Raw genomic sequence first — 19,569 nt, 5'->3', positions numbered from 1 at the left:
AGCAAGCCCAAAAAAAGAAAAAAAAAAAGAAAAAAGCTTTTCCCATTTTTTCCGTCTATTGACAGACTACTGTCCCTTTGCAAGTTTTCTTTTTATTCTCCGAATTACAACAGCTCAAAGCAGTCTTGATAAGTATAATATACTTAAAGAATAATAAGTCCAAGCCCAACATGATCTTTAATAACATTCCCTGTAGCCTATAACTTCATTATTATTCTTAGCAACCAGACAGTGGTTAGTGTTTTCCCTCTGCAACATTAAAACTAGTTAATATCACTCTAATATATAGTGCCTCATAAAATGATTACAGACCCCAATTCTTCATTCTTTCATCAGATACCTACATCAAGTAGTCAGGCAGTCAAGAACAGTCCGGTTAGTCTAAAATATCTTCTGGATGACCACAAGAATTGTATATACAACATTTGCCCAATTCCAGTGACCTCAAGGTGACTCACCACCCTTGCTCTCAAAAGGACACAGCAAATCCCATCTCTAAGTACAATACATATCCACCACAGAGCCCTCAGATTACTTTGCACAACCAATCATAAAACCATGAACGATGTCTGAAACCAATTTCAAACCACATCCCAAATTCTTAGGCAACAATGTACTCTCCCCTCAGCAAGTATTAATGACCAGGGCCTCATTCTTTGTTTTTTTCAGTGAGCCATCTGTAAGCCATATCACCTCAACATGGAAAATGCATGAAATAAACACGTCTGATTTCAATTGAACAAAACCAGACTGACTGAGAAAGCTCCCTGGCAGAGAACCAAAGAGTAGCTTTGGAAAAGAAATATGATTTTTTTTTAACTTTTTTTTGGGGGGAGGGGGGGGAAGGAGGGGGTAGGTTGTTGGGAATTTCTAGCAGGTGCCTTCACTTACCAGCTACTCACATTCTGTCAGATCAGAATGGCATACAGAAAGAAACTAGAAGACGCCAGTCCCTGTGGTATTTGAAACTCACGCTGCTTCCGTATGAATACAATTTCTCTATTTTTTTGAATGCCTCTAAAGACATTAAAGGAATCCTATTTATTTGCAAAAAGCTAAAGAAAACTGAGATTATGTCTTGGGGAGAAGTGTTGCAGTTTTTTTAGCAAGATGTACTGAGCCACAAATAACACAGTTTTCATCTGTGAAACATATAAACTAACAATCAGACTTCTCTTTGATTTCAGAGATTCATAGGTTCTTAAGTGTATTCTCTATCTTGAGTTTTTACTGTTGGTAAGGATTTATTGGGTGAAAAAAAAGGGGGGGGGGGGGTTACCAGATAGCAAAACTCACAATGAAACATATGATTTACCCTACAGAAAGGAGGAAAATAAGAATAAGAGAATGATCTGCTACTGAGTTTTCAGTCTGAACAGATTTTTCTGTTGCCACCACTTTCCTTGTTACTTCATCATTTCTAAGTTTTGCAGGTGAAAAGGAAGCAGGGCCTAATTCTTTTATAAGATTACATGCACAGTTCCATTAGTGTGGCAAATGGATCCAGAAAGCTGAATGCTGAAAGCAAACGAGGATAAGCTTACTAGTGCAGTAGTAGTGTAGTATCTGTACTATAAAAAAGTAAAGGCAAGCTACTAGATGAGACAACATTTGCTCCCCACATCCAACAGCTCAGTCTCATCAGAAGACTTCCCACCAGATGTTTAGGTACACACACACAGAACAGTAGTCAGATGGCTCTCCTCTTGCATTTAAGAGTTTTTCCCTCTTGGCCATCTTAAACACAAAAAACTTTGAGAAAATGCCAAGAGGAGCACAGAGTTCCTGAAAGTTTGAGACTGGGGAGACAGAGGAGGGACCTCAGAAAATATCAGAGGCAAACTGCTGCATCTAGATGCAAATAGCATAGTCAAACTGCAGCTGGAGCTAATGCAATTTCACTTTCTAAATACAAAGCCACCACTAGATGGTCAATCCCTAGCAATATAATACTATTTCTAAAGGTCTGAAAGCAAAAAAAGAAAATGCAGAATCTTGGACAATACAGTTATATACAACAGAGTACAATATCAGTTTTTGTGAGCATTTAATCTAATTCTCATTCTTCAGGCTATGTGGTAGGTGTCTAGTAAAGAGCAATGCACCTTCCAAGCATCATTTCTCTTTGACTTGGTAAAAACATAGTGCAGCATCTGACAGCTTTTCTTTAACAACAGTGCCAGTGGCATAAATAAAATAAATAAACTGTTGTACAAAAAGATTGCTACAGTAGCACTGAAATAATTGTCTGTTGAACCCCTCATTTTTATTAGTAGTTTTTAAAGCTGTGTGCATACAAGCAGGAGGAAAGCAATTGCTTTACTGTACAGCAAGGAAGTCACCAAGGCTGCTAGTTGACTGGATACATTTTAATGCAACCGATAGTGGAAGCAGAAATGGAAACTTTAGAGTATTCTACAGGAAAAACAAGGCAAAACCTTTGATGTTTAAGCCATTATAAAATGGTAGAGATGTAGCTTACATAGGAACTGATAAATTGCTTTGTATTAAAACAAGTTGCACCTAGCACTTCGATTGACCTTCACAATTTGCATTCTTTACCCTTGATGATTTTGACTGAAAGCAGACCTTGGATCATAAGAATTCAGTTTCACAAATCCAGAAGTATATGAAAGTTTTCGTAAGCCAGAGCAAGACACAAGTGCAAAACCCAGGATTCCTATGTCCCAGCCAAGCTCCACTGCTCCAACTATTTACAGTACTGCCAATGCTTGAGCACTAAGCCCATGTAAACAGAAATTTGCTCTCCTCCAGAACACACCTGCCAAGTATAACCTAAATTTACCTTTCTTCTTACTTACAACATTTTTAATAAAAGTCTTGAGATGTCTCTCCAACACTGACTCCTTTTTCCATTGCCCCCTAAACAAAACACAAACTGCTGCCACCAACACCACCATCAAATGTAAGTAAATAAATCAAACCTCCAGTTATCCAACTGCAAACATTTTGATACTGCAACTCTTCATTCTAGAAGAGGAGACTGAGAGGAGGAAAGCCTTTCCCAGATCTATGCTGAAACAAACTAACTCCAGCCTGCAGACTAAAACTGCAGTAATCACCATTTACCTCTCACACCTGGGCTTGCAGAAAATGGTAAAAGGAACATTATTTAACCCTTCACATCTTTTTAAACTGTGGTACTCTTTATTACACTATTGCTCATTTCTAGGTGTACAAAAAATCACTTTAGGCAAATAAACTCTTTAAAAATAGCTCTCACATGCTTTCATTGTGAAGTTGCACAACACAATATTTTTAACATACTAAGTTTTGTGAGAAAGACAGTTCATTAATTGAGTGCCAGATATTAATTTTATTGGGGTTTATAACAAAGTTTTTTTGTGAATATTTTGTTATTTTAGAAATAAAAATAGAGTCTGATGTGATAATGTCTGTGCAAAGGAAATAGCTAAGGTAATGTAAAAGTTCAAGGTATGGCTAAGGCTATAATCAGGCCAAGATAATAACTAACTGAGAAAAATATATCCCTAGCCTTCAAAATTTTTAGAATGTGCCATCATGCATTCTAAAAACAGGTTTGATTCATTATTTCTTATTTAGGAGTAAATTATATCACTAATATTTTGTAAATATTTTACATTGCAAGTTACATTATCCTCATATTCACAAAGACTTTTTGTTTTAAGATGCAACAAAAGAACAGGAAAGCAATAGTCTCTACTAAAAGTGAAAAGGAAGCAAGTCTGTAATTAAAGGCAACAAAAACAGTAACGTATAGTAGAGATTTTATTATGATATTTAGACAAAAACACACACTGGAAAGCTTTACCAACTACTGTGGCTTAATAAGGAATCAATATAAGCAGATCACAGAAATGTCTGCAACACACTCCCCTCAGCAGAAAAATTACTTTTCAGAGAAGCAAGTTAAAATATTTATTAATTGGAAATCTTGGAAAAAGGTACAGCAACACCAGTTCCAGGAGAGTTTTTAAAAACTAGCTTAATCTGGTAAACTAAATTTCAGCTTTCAAATTATCATCTGTGCAGGCATGCAAAGGAAGGCAGGCTACTATGTAAGAAACTTTGCTTTTTCTCTGCTTCTGCAAGAGAGGAATTGGCACAGCTGAAAGTCTTCAGCTGTTAGGAATATGTGTAAAATGACCCTTCACCTGTGCCAATTTCTGTCTTCCAGAGGTAGAGTTGAAGTCCTTCAGCTGCTATGAATATATGTAAGATTGCTTCTTACACATCTAATCACAGAAAGATAAACTCAGCATCTTCATTATTATGTAGCAAGTTTTTATCACAGAAAATAGTAACTACATTTTCTGGTTAAATATAAATAAAATAATATATTTTATGTGGGACCCATTATACTCTGCTAACTTAGGAACTGTGTTACCACTTACCATTAAAGCCAACCCACAAGCACCTCTTATATATATGGCTCTCCGTACCATACCATGAGATCAGTAAGATTTTATACATGTATAAGATGTCCATACCCTGTGCATGATTGTAGAGATGAGCTCCCCACAGCATTTTCTGCAGTTTTCCTCACTACTGTCTTGTAAGATATGTGAACACTGCTGAGCCAAGCTGAAGTGTGACAGAAACTAAGAAATATATTCTGGAATTGCCTGGAAATATTTGGTAGAATGGAAAATCCAGTTCATATCTCAAGTTCTAGGTAGAGTCTAGATTATTCTTGTTCTCCTTGGACTTCTTTGGCTGGTGGGGAAAGAAAAAAAAAAAAAAAAAAAAAAAAAGGCTGCTTCTGTGCCTGCAATATATGTAGAAGGCAACAGAGAGTAATTTTTAAGTAAAATTTTTAATCAAATATTTTTTTTAATAAAGTTAAAGCATATTGATGACTTGTATTAGAAGACCTGTAAAAGTCTTAGAAAAAGATAAAGCTAGTATTTTACCAAAATCTTTCTCCTAGTTTTCATAGCTTTTTCATTTCCTATAAATTTGGTTCTGAGTGCAGTTTGAAAACTCTCTTATGTTGGGGAGAATTGAATTTCACGCATTATACACTACCATATCATAGTGTCCCAATCCATAATAAATAAAAGATTACTGCCATATTAAAAGTTTATGTGTCTGTGTCTTTCCATTGTTTAATTTATTTTATTTTATTTTTTTAGCTTTTTAATGTAGGGCTGTAACACATCAGCCAAAAGCCTATGTAATTTCTCTCTGGTCATGGAATAGCAACCTAAAGAGGCAGTTAATTCTAGTTCAGAAGGATCAGCACTATTTTGTGGCATGGTAAACATACCTGAAATATGAAATAAGTTTCATACCTGAAATATGAAAATATGGATTGTGTTACATAAAGAATGAGCATGAACGTAAATGTAGCTCTCTATGAAAAAATTATCCTGGAGGGGGGGGGAGGAAAATGAATTTTTCCTTCTGTGTAAGACCTCTGTGTTTTATCCAGCCCTGTGAGAAATCACATCAATGAAATCTCATCCTTAACTTTCCTATGACTTCTGTTTAGTGATTACAGGATCACTGAGAAGGCAACTCAAGATGCCTGATTGGAGAAATTAGCATTGGTATATTATTCAGTTAGGAAAGTCAGAATTAGAAAAACAGACTCACACCCATAAAAATGTCACAAACATTGCTGCTTGGCAGCTGCACTCACTTACTTGATCTCATTGCTTGTTGGCAATAGCCTTCCTAAGCTACAGCTTTTCTTTTTCCTTTTGGGACTTCTGTGTCAAGCCAGTATTTTCCCCTGGCATGACAGTTTACTACCAATCCATTATCCATTACCTTCCTGGCACGTGCAGACTTTAGAAAAGGCTTGTCTGGGATTTGGCATTTTACCCAGTGCCTGATAAACCTTTTAAATTATATTCATTCTCTTGTGCAAAATGGAAAAAATATGGCATGCAGCTATGCCAGTGTTACACTGCCCTCTGCCAGGGTTGTTTTTCACTATAAAGTCCCCCAAAAAGAACTGAAATAATGTAGTGTCTCTAAGGACACCACAATAGAAAAGGGAGAAATGAAAAGTGGTAGTTATCTGAGGTATTTTTACTTTTCTGAGCACACCAAAAGAACTTGCGTTTAGAAAACAAAGCTGCTTATTCTAAAAACTTACACTTTGCCTTTAAATCAGTAATTTATCATTCATTTCTCAGTGCACCGAACTTCAAAATCAAAGAGGCTTCCTTAAAGACACAAACTTTGCCACAACTTAGCCTTAACTACAGAAAAGCAAAGATTCAAAAATAAATGAAATAAAATCTGGATTATAGAAAGAGGTGTCACTCTCACCACCTAACTAGAATTCTGTGATTCTGTGATTCATATGCACTCATGAAAGGACTCTTGACTCTGATTAGTTTGCATATTGGGTTGTTCTGGATGATGAATAATAATCATATTTCTCCTTCAAAGAGTAAAACAAAACTGAAATTAATTGCAATAATGATAAGAGCTCTACTAAAAAAAAAATATAATAATTATTTTGATGAATTTCCGCAGGCTGATGCTAATCCTAAAACACCCTTTGGATGTTAATAAAGAGTATGAAAATGTTACTGTTTCCATATTTTCTAAATTGCACCTTAGCTTTTATAAGTCACACCACCTAAAGTTGAAGTAAAATATCACAGGATTCTTATAACGTCAGCTCTCAATAACCAGTCAATTCTCTACTCAATTATTTGCTGATTGTTTCCAATGTGCTGAATTAACTGCTTACTGTCACAAGGCTCCTCAAAGTGAAATTACTATTTTACTACTAATGAACATATTAAGTAACATATTAGTCTTCCAGATCCAATCTTCAGAAATCAGGTTTAAAGGTGAAGAATTGTCATTTTGGCTTGTTTCTTTTTCCAGTAAAATCCATATTACTTTGTCATTGATTTTCATACATCAAAATTTTAAAGTGCCACTTCTTGTAATATATGTACCACATGATTTTCCCTTATAATTAACATATGTTACTGCTTTTTGCAGTTATATTTGAGAATATAAAACAGAATAGTTGAATTCTGTATAAGGCAATTCGGTTAGTAACCTACTGTGATTAAAACAGCTATCAGCAATCTAACACCAACATATCTGTGAAGAAGGCAATGAAAAAACTGCCTCCTCTGGCAGAGGGAAAATTGCAATCAAGTTAGTGGACGTTTTGGAGAATAGGAACTCTGAAGAATAAATACTCAAATTCACTGTGATCCAGAATGTGTGTATTTGTCTAAAATAGCACTTGCTTTATATGCTGTTGTGCATTTGCAATTCCTCTCAAATTCTGTCATGCTGAGATTCACCTGAACAGATTTCTGTACTCATCTGTTCTGTCATGTCTTGAAGATGCTCTGAAAGCATACTCACTAGCAAGACCTTCATAAAAAAAAAAAACAAAACAAACAAACAAACAAACAAAAAAAAAACACACAGTTTGGGCTGAAACTAGATTTAGAAGAGACTTTATTTCTTATTTTATTCAAAAACTCATTGTTTTAGCCATTCATCCTGCCCTTATCGTCCCTGCCTTGTCCAAGCTAAATCAGACATTGAATGATTAGGAAAGGAGATAGAGACAGACATGCACAAACACACACACCATCAAAATGTGAGAATTTGATTTTTTGGTCCTATGACCATGATGCTAAATAAGACCATGGAAAAGAGAAGTTTAAACCACCAGACTGAGAAATAATCCTCCCAGACTACTCGATGTTTGTGACATTTCTTAGAGCACGAAAGACATACCATCTAACTTATTCTAATTCAGAAAATGTAAACTGAAACTGGATCCCTGTCTCATGCTAGTAAGTATCCTCATCACTGAGCTTCTGTGAAAGTGTGTACCCCAAGATAAATGCTGCATAGTTACTGCTAAAATTTGTGTTAAAATATTGAAGGTTTTCTTAAAGGAGAGGATGCTACATTATTAAGACTTCTGCTTCTTCCCTTGAGCAATCAGATGCTTTGTTTCTCTGACATTTTGCAGAGGGTATCATCTATCTATCTAAATTTGATTCTGAGTGATTCACCTTTATCATCAGCAGAGTACGACTCTTCTCCTCTTAAAACAAGCATTTAAAATAGATGAGAGAAATTATGCCTTGAAAGTTTCCTCCTCTCTCCTAAAACTGTGGATGAATATAATTAACTCAAACGCAAGTCTCTACATAGCTGAGATTCAGAGTTATAGGAAATGTTTATTTAGATTGACCTAAGCAGACTGGGACACAATAACTCACTAGGTGTTTAAACTTCTACTGAACCAATACATTTTGAAAATCAAGTTATCTATAAAAATGGTAAATACATAATAAGATTGCAGTACATGGTAGTTTTTGTAGCTTTCCTTGAATCCTGTAATTATAAAACATGTGAATTCCTGTTTGCACCAACGAAGTTCTTCAGTCAATCTGTTTATGCATCTTGTATCCTACAACTTGGGACAGGTCATAGAGCACAGCTAGTTTTGCATATTTATGAAATAAAACTTTTATAACAAAGGTAAAAATAATCAGGAAAAAGGCATCTTAATACAGCAAGCTTAGACTGGCACCACAGGTTCAAATGTTCTTGCTGATTCATCCACTCAAAATCTTCATCATTCAAAGGGAACAAACTGAATGTTTTCCATGTAATTGTGCCTAATCTTGCAAAATGAGAGCATAAATTTATTTTTTTTTAAATCTGTTTTCTAATTTTTGCATGAGCATTAATAATGCAATGGGACCCTTAGTAGCAATAAGGGTTTGCCCTTTGCCGCTGTCTAGAATTTTGATCATTGTCCTGACTCTTGTCCTCACCCCCAGCAGTGTCTGAATTTCAAAGGCGTTACATTTCTGTAAAGTGAAGTATTCTGGAACTGCTTTACTTTCATAAAGTGTTGCCAATGTCATTGTTACAGAACCTACCAGTCAGAAGATGATCTTCATATGAAATAATCGTAGGCAAGATTATAAAGGTGAGAAAACCATAAATAACTGAGAGTGAAAAAGCAAGAAAGGAATCCTATGTATGTGAGGACAAGAGAAAATCACAAGTAATATCATTCCTGAAAATTAATGTTTTAGCTTTTTGTCACAGGATGTTCTCATTTTCCAACACCTAGTCACAATTGCATTTATGACATTCAGTTTATTCCCTTTTCTTGCAGGATTAATCATCTAGCCATGGTAAAACAATAAACTACTATGATCTATTTCATTTTTTATTTTCCTTTCAGCCACAAACAAATTGCAGGTCTATCCCTTTCAGCCTCTCTTTCACACATTAGCAGCTATGCTGTTTGGGACTAAATTGTGGCAGGCTCATAAAAAATCTGAGCAACTGTGCATGAGATTATTCAGAAAAAATATACTCATGACTCAAAGCAGGACATCCAAATGTGCCAAGAAAGGTAAGTATGCAGCAAAAGAGAGAGTCACTAAAGAAAAAAGATCAACATACCGATATTATTCTGGTACCCATTTTCAAAAGCACCATCTCACACAGGTGTTCAGCATGTCAGCAGAAGAGGCGGGTGTGGAGTTTAGAAGGGCTGTAGAAAGGAAAAGGTTTGTTAGAGCACTCCTCCTCTCAATATTTGTTTACAGATTCACATTTACCATTGGGTTCTTTTGAACATAAAAGAGCTGTATTGCAAGACTCATAACTTCACATACTAGATTTGCTTACTATGTCCTAGTTAATTCAACAGTCTAGAATAAACAGTTTTATTAAAATTGTTTTTCTGTGACTTGAGGCTTTGTTGAGGCTTTTGGCTGATACATAAGCATACCATTAGGTTACAGAATTGTGCATCTTGTTTTTCATTTTTCCTATGCTCAGAAGTTTGCTAAGCCTGCCTGTCGTATTTACTTGCTGATTAGACTTAAATAGCCTCAAATCAAATTTTCATCTTCACATTGTACAAACAAAAGAAAATGTCATATTTTTTTTCCTGTGGTATGCCAGTCTGCTTCACAAACATGCCAGCCCTTGCAGAGTGCAGAAATTAATAGATATCAGGAGCCAGAGTTACATTCCAGAAGCTAGTCATTCTTGTCAACTATTTTGTATTTGCCTCGCTGATGACCTGCCAGCCTTACTGGTGCATTGTAGCATGAACACTCTCTTGGTGTGCATTTAGGATGACCACATGACTTGCCTGTGTTTTTGCCAATTATGAGTAATGTAAGGTAATCCTAAATGAGTGTTAACAAAACATTTATATCACCCCACACTTGCATGAATTCTCTAACACATAGCATATTGGAGAAGTATTTCTCAATTCTTAGGAGATTTTTAGAATAAATTGTCCAGATCTTTGGATAAGCTGGATAAGCTTTTTTATGAAAGCCAGCACTAGGAGAGGTGGTTAAATGGAGTTATTTTCTATGTTCATGCTTCTCTAGTCTTGGGTTTGGTGAGTGCAACCCTGGCTTTTTCTGGCTGCTAACATTTGTGCCAAAACAAGCCAGGATCAGCTTTTATGCTGGTAGATGGGAAATTGCTGTCAAAGGAACTTTTATAGCAGTTCTTTGCATAGTGGGATCCTGTAAACATAAAGGAGTATCTTGGAGCCTGGATAAACATGGTGAAATCCTGTCTCCATTGGGATTTTTGCCATGCATATCAGAGAAGGCAGGATTTTTAACTGCTGTGTTTAAGACTGCTTTGCTTCACAGGTTGCAGTGCCTGTCCAGTGACTTTGCAGGTCTAGCAGGCATGCCAGGCGGGAAAACCCCACTGTTTTTAGTGTGCTGAGAGATCTTTTTTGATTCAAAGAGCTGTGCCATTCCTGGAGCTTTTATTCACTGCCAAGAGCTAACACAACTTAGGCAAATAGCAGACACTGGCTGCAGTTCTTCAGAGCAGTCCACTTTGTTCTATTTTTAATTGAATGCCAAAACACAAGCTTCTGGCCTTAAGGAGGAGAATAAAAACAGTGTCCAGTGCCTTCAGATTGCAGGAAGTTCTGCTCTTGCATTTACGACAGAAGTCTGAAAGAAGATTTGCTAGCAAGTAAATATTTTGGAATAATTATTTTGCCCCACAGAACTGTAAAATATTAAATAAATGTGAGAATTCAAAACATAATGTATAAAAGCCCAGATATAAGCCCTGTAACTTTGGGATATATTTTGTTCTGCAGCATGACTATTACCAGAAAACAATACAAAAATTTTGTTTGAAATTCTTTATACCCATTCAAACATGAAGGAAAATCAACCAATTTACTTTAAAATGTTTTTTTCTTTTCTTTTTTTTTTTTTTTTTTTTTTTAATAATTATAATTATAATAAGGTAAAGAACACAGGAAATACTTAAATTCCTTTCTGATAGATGGCCACTTTAATTTTAATAGAAATATGCTCTACAGTGTAGGCACAAACATAATGTTATAAGTCCTTAAAGAAGAAATTCCACTATTTATTAGCTATCACAAGTATGAAGGGCATTAGTGACAGTAGTGACATCTGTTATAAGAATCCTTGGCAAAGACTGAAATTTAGACACTGATGTACCATATATGTTGATAAGCCATATAACTTTTAAAAGCAGGCAGCTAGAAAATGACTGAAATTAATTTTAAAAATTACTACAGGCTATTACACTTCATTTGCTAGCCTGGTGAGAGAAACCTTACATCTATTTTCTTAAGCAAGAAGATTTTGAAAGGGAGAATATGGGTCGATTAAGAGTTATGGCATGAAAACAATAGAACATATTCTAGAAGAATGGTCAAGATGGTTAAACAAAATGGCAATTCATTTCTATTTCATAATGATAAACATGAAGGTCACCCCTCTATTAATCCATAAAACAATTCATCTCATCTCATGTCAACAATATTGAATTATTTAAGTAATGTAATCATGTATCATAAGTTTAAGGGGCCATGTCATCTGAAACTTTGATTTAGTTGATGAAATCATCAGGGGAAAAAGAACAAATTTCTTAGGAACACGTCAGTGTTACATAACAGTGTATCAAAGGAGCAGCTTTTCTGAGTCCTACCAGATGTCTAGCATGTCCTAGATGTCCTGCACCTTCAACCACTAGCTGAGGCATAAGAAAGGTGTGAGAAACATTTCACTGGCATATCTTTCCAACTGCACAGGAATTTCCCTGAGTTGGAAACAGACTGCTTTATCATAGAATGTTATCAAAACATGCTTAAACTGAAATCCAAATTCATAGTCATGTTACTGAAGCACATATCTCATTTAACTTTTGGGTAATTTTGTAATTTTTCAAAGAAACAAACAAAAAAAAATACTAAAAACATATTAATTGAAGATTGCACAGAGAACATTAGTGCATTGTAATCTGGTTGAAGGACCTGGGCCTGCTAAAATTACAATACTAAAAGTTGTATGTAGATTGAGGTATTAGGGTGGAGCCCAAATCTCCTAGTTTATATTAGATTCAATAAACTTGCAGATCACATGCTTACATGAACATTGATTCAATGTCCAAGTTTACCCTTGAATTCCAATCCCATTGCTTGCATGGAAGTTCTTATTTATTTCCTTGCATTGATAAATAAAAAACCCACAGGTTTACTTTAGAAGAGGAAAAATGCATAGTGTATGTTATTAATCATGTTATTGTTATTTTTATAGGGCAGCACCTATGAGTTACCAAAGACTGGTACCCCTTTATGCTAGGCATTTGGAAAACACATGCACAGTCCCTTCAGCATAGAGTCTTCAACACTGCAATGGAATACAATTCCAATTACAGAAAAAAAAGTAGAAAATACCATAAAAAGAAGAGTTACACCAAAGATCTACTTAGTCTATATTCTGTCACTGACAGTGACCGAAAGTGGAAAAACTACAAAATGGCTGATGCTGTCAGGGTCATCTGGGTTCACCTGGTCCAACCCCTGCTCAAGCAAGGCCCTGTAGAGTAGGGTGCCCAGAACCACGTCCAGGTGGCTTTTGAGAATCTCCAAGGAGGAGACTCCACTACCTCTCTGGGCAGCTTGTGCCAGTGCTCCATCACCTGCACAGTACTGAAGTGCTGTCTGGTGTTCAGAGGGAACCTCTTCTGTTCCAGCTTGTGCCCAGTGCCTCTTTTTCTGGCACTGGACACCACTGAAAATAGCCTGGCTCCATCTTCTTTGCACCCGCCTTTTAGGTATTTATAGACATTGATAGTATAACCCCCAGGTTTTGTCTTCTCCATGCTAAAAAGTCCCAGCTCTCTCAGCCTTTCCTCACAGGAGAGACTTTACTATCCATAATAATCTAATTATTAATCTGGGGACATTTTTACTCAATTGAGCTTCTCACAAGTTCTGTATCAGCTAAGCAGAATATTTCATTAATATACACTGGGCTATGCCACACCTGTTATTCAGATGAACCCTTTTCTGGCAAAACTTCACCATTATTTGCTCATCTCTATGCTGTTTAATTAAGATGTATTACTTTTTCCTTGAAAAGTAGGGCCTAAAATTTATTATCATCCTATTACTTTTGTTGTGAAAGGAATGAAAAAAGTTGGCTATTTCTTCTCATAGTTATCAGGCTCTGAAATAATTTGAAAAAAATATTTTAAGGGATTATTTTTAGTGTGAATGTTTTTAATTTTTACACACTTCACGTGATAAACTGCCAAAGAAGTATCAAACTATTAGGTCAGATTCCTAAAGATGTTAGTGAGAGTCAGATTCCTAGAGATCTTAGTGACAATATTCCATGCTCACCACATATAGGAAAAATAGTCTGGTGGACTTGGGAACTATAATTAATCCCATGCTAGTTAACTTGAATCTGACGATTAAAAAGAGCTGACACAAGTAAATCTCTTATTTTGAAATTTTAAGTTAGAAAATACTTGAAAATATTCAAGTATTCAAGTTGGAATAAAAATATTCAAAGGTATTAAATAATTAATTTTCACTTTTCTAAGATTTTATATATACACACACTGTAAATATGTTTTGTAGCCCATTCTTTTTTTTTTTTTTTTTTTCTTTTTTTTTTTCCCCAAAATTTTCAGTAAGCTCTGAAGAAGCTCTGAAGTGTTTGAAGGGCTCTGTTTTGCTGCAAGTAAGCATGGAAACATCTGGTCAATGTAATATGCAAATAGTTGCAATAGCCTGAATGAAAATCCATCAAGGAAAACAAAGATATAGTGTAGGACAACTCAGTGTTTTCCAAACAAGTATATTGCAGAGTCATAGCTGATATAGGAATTCCACAACACCAGTTCTTATTCAGGCTAAATTTCAGGTTTTGATTAATGAAACAGTCAGACTAAAGGACTCTGTTAAATGAGGTATATCTGCACTATGCTTATTTTGAGACCGTGTGGCTGCCTAGTAATGCTAATGCCTTTCTGACACTTCTTGGGCAGGAATATTTCAATAGTACCTTAATATAAACTGGATCATTATTTTTGGCAAACCAAATGATATGTCACATGAGACTAAGTGCATTTTTAATGTATTCAGGAGTTGCAGGCTCATTTATTGGAAATTTGTTTGATTGTTTCTACAGGTCTTTCTTACATATATCTTCAGGAAACTGAAGGTATTTTTATATGTATTTAAAGGGATTAACAATCTAACTCAGATTTTAGAAAATGTTATTCAGAATAAATAATAATTTGCATGTTGAGTTGGATTTTACATAAAAGTAACAGGAACTTGATCTAGAATCATAGAATATTCCGAGTTTGAAGGGACCCATAAGGATCATCAAGTCCAACTCCTGGCACCGCATAGGTCTATCCAAAATTTTAGACTGTGTTATTTAGCACAGAAAATATATTATATTTTTGACAACTACTATATATCTGTAGTATCCAGACTTCTTATAGGCTTCATTGTTTCTATCTAGACATACTCAAAGAACTTTAAAGGGTTCTTTTGTACTCCAGTATAGACTACAAAGCATAGTGTCTTTGATTATGAAAGTCTAGCCAGATTCATTTCAAATATTACTGTAAGACTTCCTCAAAATTGCAAAACAAAAAAAAAAATGTTACTGATACAGTTTGTGGATGCATCAGTTGCACATATTTGTGTAGCTTATTGAAGTACCTTATGGCATAGCAAATGCATTTCCACATGCTCCTTAGTATTCCCTACTGTTCATAAAATCACAAGATATTACTATTCATAACTAGAAGTTAGAACAGATGTGGCATACCAATCTGGAAAATGCTGGCTCCTGATTATGAGCACTTCTGCAACACTTCCCTTTTACTCCTGAATTTTAATAATGAATAGACTGTAAACTTTGGAATACAGCTCAGCTGAACTGAAAGATCAAATGAAAAGAGCAAGGATATCAGAAAGTAAGTTGGATAGAATACATTCTGCAACATAATATAATATATATATATAAAGTACATAATTAATGACTCTTTCTTCTCCTAAATACCCATTCTCTTCTATTGCTGTTGGCAACCAGAGTGGGTATTCCCTTACTCCATTCGTAAACTCCCACTGCTCTGCTCTTCACCTTAGGAGTGAAATAAATGTATTGAAAGTACCTCAGGATTCAGTTCAGCTATCAAAACAACCTTTTCATTCACAAATACAGGGGCTATGGATGGATAAAATTTAGAAAATGTATCTGTCAGTTTAAAATATGATCTTTTCCTTCCTAGGATGCAGTCTCAGAGCTCCTGTTCCTCTGTGTACGCGCATATGTGCCTGTTTGCAGTCACTCTGAGCACACATTGAAGTGGCAAATACAAAGAGATTTCTAAATTAGATAATTGCCCTGGAAGCAGAAGCTGCATAACTCAGTTCTGTCTAAGTAGATCACAGAATCACAGAATCACAGAATTTCTAGGTTGGAAGAGACCTCAAGGTCATCGAGTCCAACCTCCAACCTAACGCTAACAGCCCTCCACTAAACCATATCCCTAAGCTCTACATCTAAGCGTCTTTTGAAGACTTCCAGGGATGGTGACTCCACCACTTCCCTGGGCAGCCTGTTCCAATGCCTCACAACCCTTTCTGTAAAGAAGTTCTTCCTAACATCTAACCTAAAACTCCCCTGGCTCAACTTAAGCCCATTCCCCCTCGTCCTGTCACCAGGCACGTGGGAGAACAGGCCAACCCCCACCTCGCTACAGCCTCCCTTGAGGTACCTAAAAAGAGCGATAAGGTCACCCCTGAGCCTCCTCTTCTCCAGGCTGAACAAGCCCAGCTCCCTCAGCCGCTCCTCGTAGGACTTGTTCTCCAGGCCCCTCACCAGCTTCGTCGCCCTTCTCTGCACCCGCTCAAGCACCTCCATGTCCTTCTTGTAGCGAGGGGCCCAAAACTGAACACAGTACTCGAGGTGCGGCCTCACCAGAGCTGAGTACAGGGGGACGATCACCTCCCTAGCCCTGCTGGTCACGCTGTTCCTAATACAAGCCAGGATGCCGTTGGCCTTCTTGGCCACCTGAGCACACTGCTGGCTCATATTCAGCCGACTGTCCACCATCACTCCCAGGTCCTTCTCTGCCTGGCAGCTTTCCAACCATTCCTCTCCCAGCCTGTAGCTCTGCTTGGGGTTATTGCGCCCCAGGTGCAGGACCCGGCACTTGGCCTTGTTAAACTTCATGCAGTTGACCTCAGCCCATCGGTGCAGCCTATCCAGATCCTCCTGCAGAGCTTTCCTACCCTCAAGCAGATCGACACACGCACCTAACTTGGTGTCATCTGCGAACTTACTGAGGGTGCACTCGATGCCCTCGTCCAGATCATCGATGAAGATATTAAAGAGGACCGTCCCCAGCACCGAGCCCTGGGGGACGCCACTAGTGACTGGCCTCCAACTGGACTTGGCTCCATTCACCACGACTCTTTGGGCCCGGCTATCCAGCCAGTTTCTAACCCAACGAAGCGTGCGCCAGTCCAAGCCAAGAGCAGCCAGTTTCTTGAGGAGAATGCTGTGGGAGACGGTGTCAAAAGCCTTGCTGAAGTCAAGGTAGACCACATCCACAGCCTTTCCCTCATCCACCCAGCGCGTCACTCTGTCATAGAAGGAGATCAGGTTCGTCAGGCATGACCTGCCTTTCATAAAGCCATGCTGACTGGGCCTGATCGCCTGCTTCCCCTTCAAGTGCTGCATGATGACTCTCAGGAGGATCTGCTCCATGAGCTTTCCTGGCACTGAGGTCAAACTGACAGGCCTGTAGTTTCCTGGGTCTGCCCTCCGGCCCTTCTTGTAGATGGGCGTCACGTTTGCTAGCCGCCAGTCGATTGGGACCTCCCCCGATAGCCAGGACTGTTGATAAATGATGGACAGCGGCTTGGCCAGCTCCTCTGCCAGTTCCCTCAGTACCCTTGGGTGGATCCCATCCGGCCCCATCGACTTGTGCACATCTAAGTGCCGTAGCAGGTCACCAACCAGTTCTTCATGGATAATGAGGGCCACATCCTGCTCCCCATCCCCTTCCACCAGCTCAGGGTACTGGGTATCCAGAGAACATCCGGTATTGCCGCTAAAGACTGAGGCAAAGAAGGCATTGAGCACCTCCGCCTTTTCCTCATCTCTTGTAACTAAGTTTCCCCCCGCATCCAGTAAAGGATGATCTCTCCATAAATTCTCAGAAACCTGCAAAAGAGTAGTCTCACAAGGCAGCATCAGTAGGGAGTAGGGGCTGTTGCAGTGTTATCACATTTTAAAGTGAAGCACAATGCAAGCTGTGCTAAACATGAGCTTCTGTGACTGGAGAGTATGTTGCAGGTAAGCAGTGCCACTTCCAGGGTCTCATTCTCCTGGATATTCCATATTTTTTGAATGGGTCATTGATGGTCTTATTTCTAGCTTTCTGTGGATGAAAGCATGACTTTCTTATGAGAATTTGTGTAAACTCTGGTTCAAATATCATTGAAACTGATGTCTGCCAAGAATAATATTTTACAGGTTCTAAAGCCTCTGATAAACCATGTAATGCAACCACAATTTATATGCATCACAGAGGTATATTATCTCAGAGAAAAACTAGGTTTTCTTCTTTAATCAGTACTAATCAGTATTATGTATATGATCAGAATTATTTATTGTTTTTCAGTAAAAAGCCGCTTCTTTGATCTTCAAACTGTTAGCCAAAGTATCTGAATTTCTTTTGTAAGTTTGAAAGTCACAAAAATTGTAAAATAATAAGAAATTACTTTCAAATATATATTTATTTATTTATTTATTTTTTGAAGAGACTAAGTTGTTATGGAAGAAATGCAAAGCATTACTTATGTTCTTCAGATATTTAGTTTGTAGGTAAGTTTCAGAGTGTGCTTCAGTATGTTTTCAAAATTAATCTAAATTTCACAGCTCCATAATCATGTAGCCTCTTGCTTTATTACCTGTCACCCTATTTCTGTGTCTTGGAAGTTCCACAACAGTTAGTTCATCTGGCACTATTTCCTAAGACACAAATCATGATTCCATCCGAACTTGTCAAAACACAAATTAAGTCAAAAATTTTCTCTATGATGACATCTAGAATTATGAAAAATATACTCTACTTTTCACTAAGTACATTTATGAAAAATGCAGTATTGTTTGCTACACTGTCAGAAGCTCTCTGATTACACACAGCACATATGCATGTGTTTTATAAATAGCTTTGGCACTTGCAGTCTGATTTCAACTGAAATTAAACAAAAGACATTGATCTCAAAGATTATTTTGTTTACATACATTTTGCAGAAATAGATGGTCAAACTGAGGATTGAGACCATATAAGCTTCAGCTGAGGGAAAGGCTGCAGAAGGAGTTCACATTTTTTTATGACCCCCAAGAATCTGCATGCCAGCACTTATAAACATTCATGTCATAGGAAAAGCTTCAAAGTTTTAGTACCTCAGACATCAAGGCCAACCAACCAGAAGGCAACAGTCCACAGGCAATGGAGATTCATTGATTCTGCAGCTCTATGTGCCACTTGTTAATTATATGACTTTTTTGTTAGTCAGACATGGATTTATGGGGGTAGGGGGAGGGGCATGGTTAAGAAATCAGCCTCCCTTCTTCACACAATAAAATGCTGTGCATCTGTCCAGAATTTCTGAGATCTGAGCTCAAGCCAAGTTGCCTGATGTCTGGAAGCCGTGACCAGTATCTGAAGAACTCACTCATGGTGCATCTGCACAAAAAAAGTCACATACTATGGGTCTACTATGGATAGAAATTTTGTGCAATTACCTTGTATAGCAGCATACTCATCTTTATCTACCTGTTAAGATCAGTGGGGGTGGAATTTGTTTAAGCAAAAATTTAAGCAATGAAAACAATCACTCATTTCCCATGTTCCACATACACATTAAGAAAATAAGAGGCAACGCCATTTTCCCCAGTCCAGTGACCATTTGGAATGGATGGAAAAAAATAAAAATGCTACTTGAAGGTTTTATGTTCATTGGGAGAAGGGGTAAAGGTGCATTTTGCAAACAGAGGATGGTGGAGAATGCATGTACAACTACCATGTTCTAAGTAGCATTGTGACTTAGGTAACAGAAATTAATATATACTATATAGTGAACAGGGACATTAGGAAGCAAGCTGACAGTTGAGGGAATTCATTTTACAAAACATTTAAATTTTGTGCCATTTATGCAACTGAATATGAGGCACTGAAACACAC

General features: G+C 37.2%; 1 long non-coding RNA gene across 13 annotated transcripts in view; it reads right to left on the bottom strand.

Annotated features, from left to right (window-relative positions):
• Positions 1-19,569, bottom strand: part of LOC311436196 — a 263,693-nt gene that overhangs the window by 60,584 nt on the left and 183,540 nt on the right. For 11 of the 13 annotated variants that reach the window (XR_014692652.1, XR_014692653.1, XR_014692654.1 and 8 more), the window contains one exon: positions 9,433-9,523. This is a non-coding gene — a long non-coding RNA (uncharacterized lncRNA). Of the gene's footprint in view, positions 1-2,945; positions 3,028-9,432; positions 9,524-19,569 lie in introns of those variants that run through there. The other 2 variants (XR_014692663.1, XR_014692664.1) reach the window with 2 other exon arrangements.

This window comes from Aythya ferina (assembly GCF_964211825.1).
Source record: "Aythya ferina genome assembly, chromosome: 4".
Lineage (NCBI taxonomy): Eukaryota > Metazoa > Chordata > Aves > Anseriformes > Anatidae > Aythya > Aythya ferina.
This window is presented reverse-complemented; position numbering and strand designations above follow the sequence as displayed.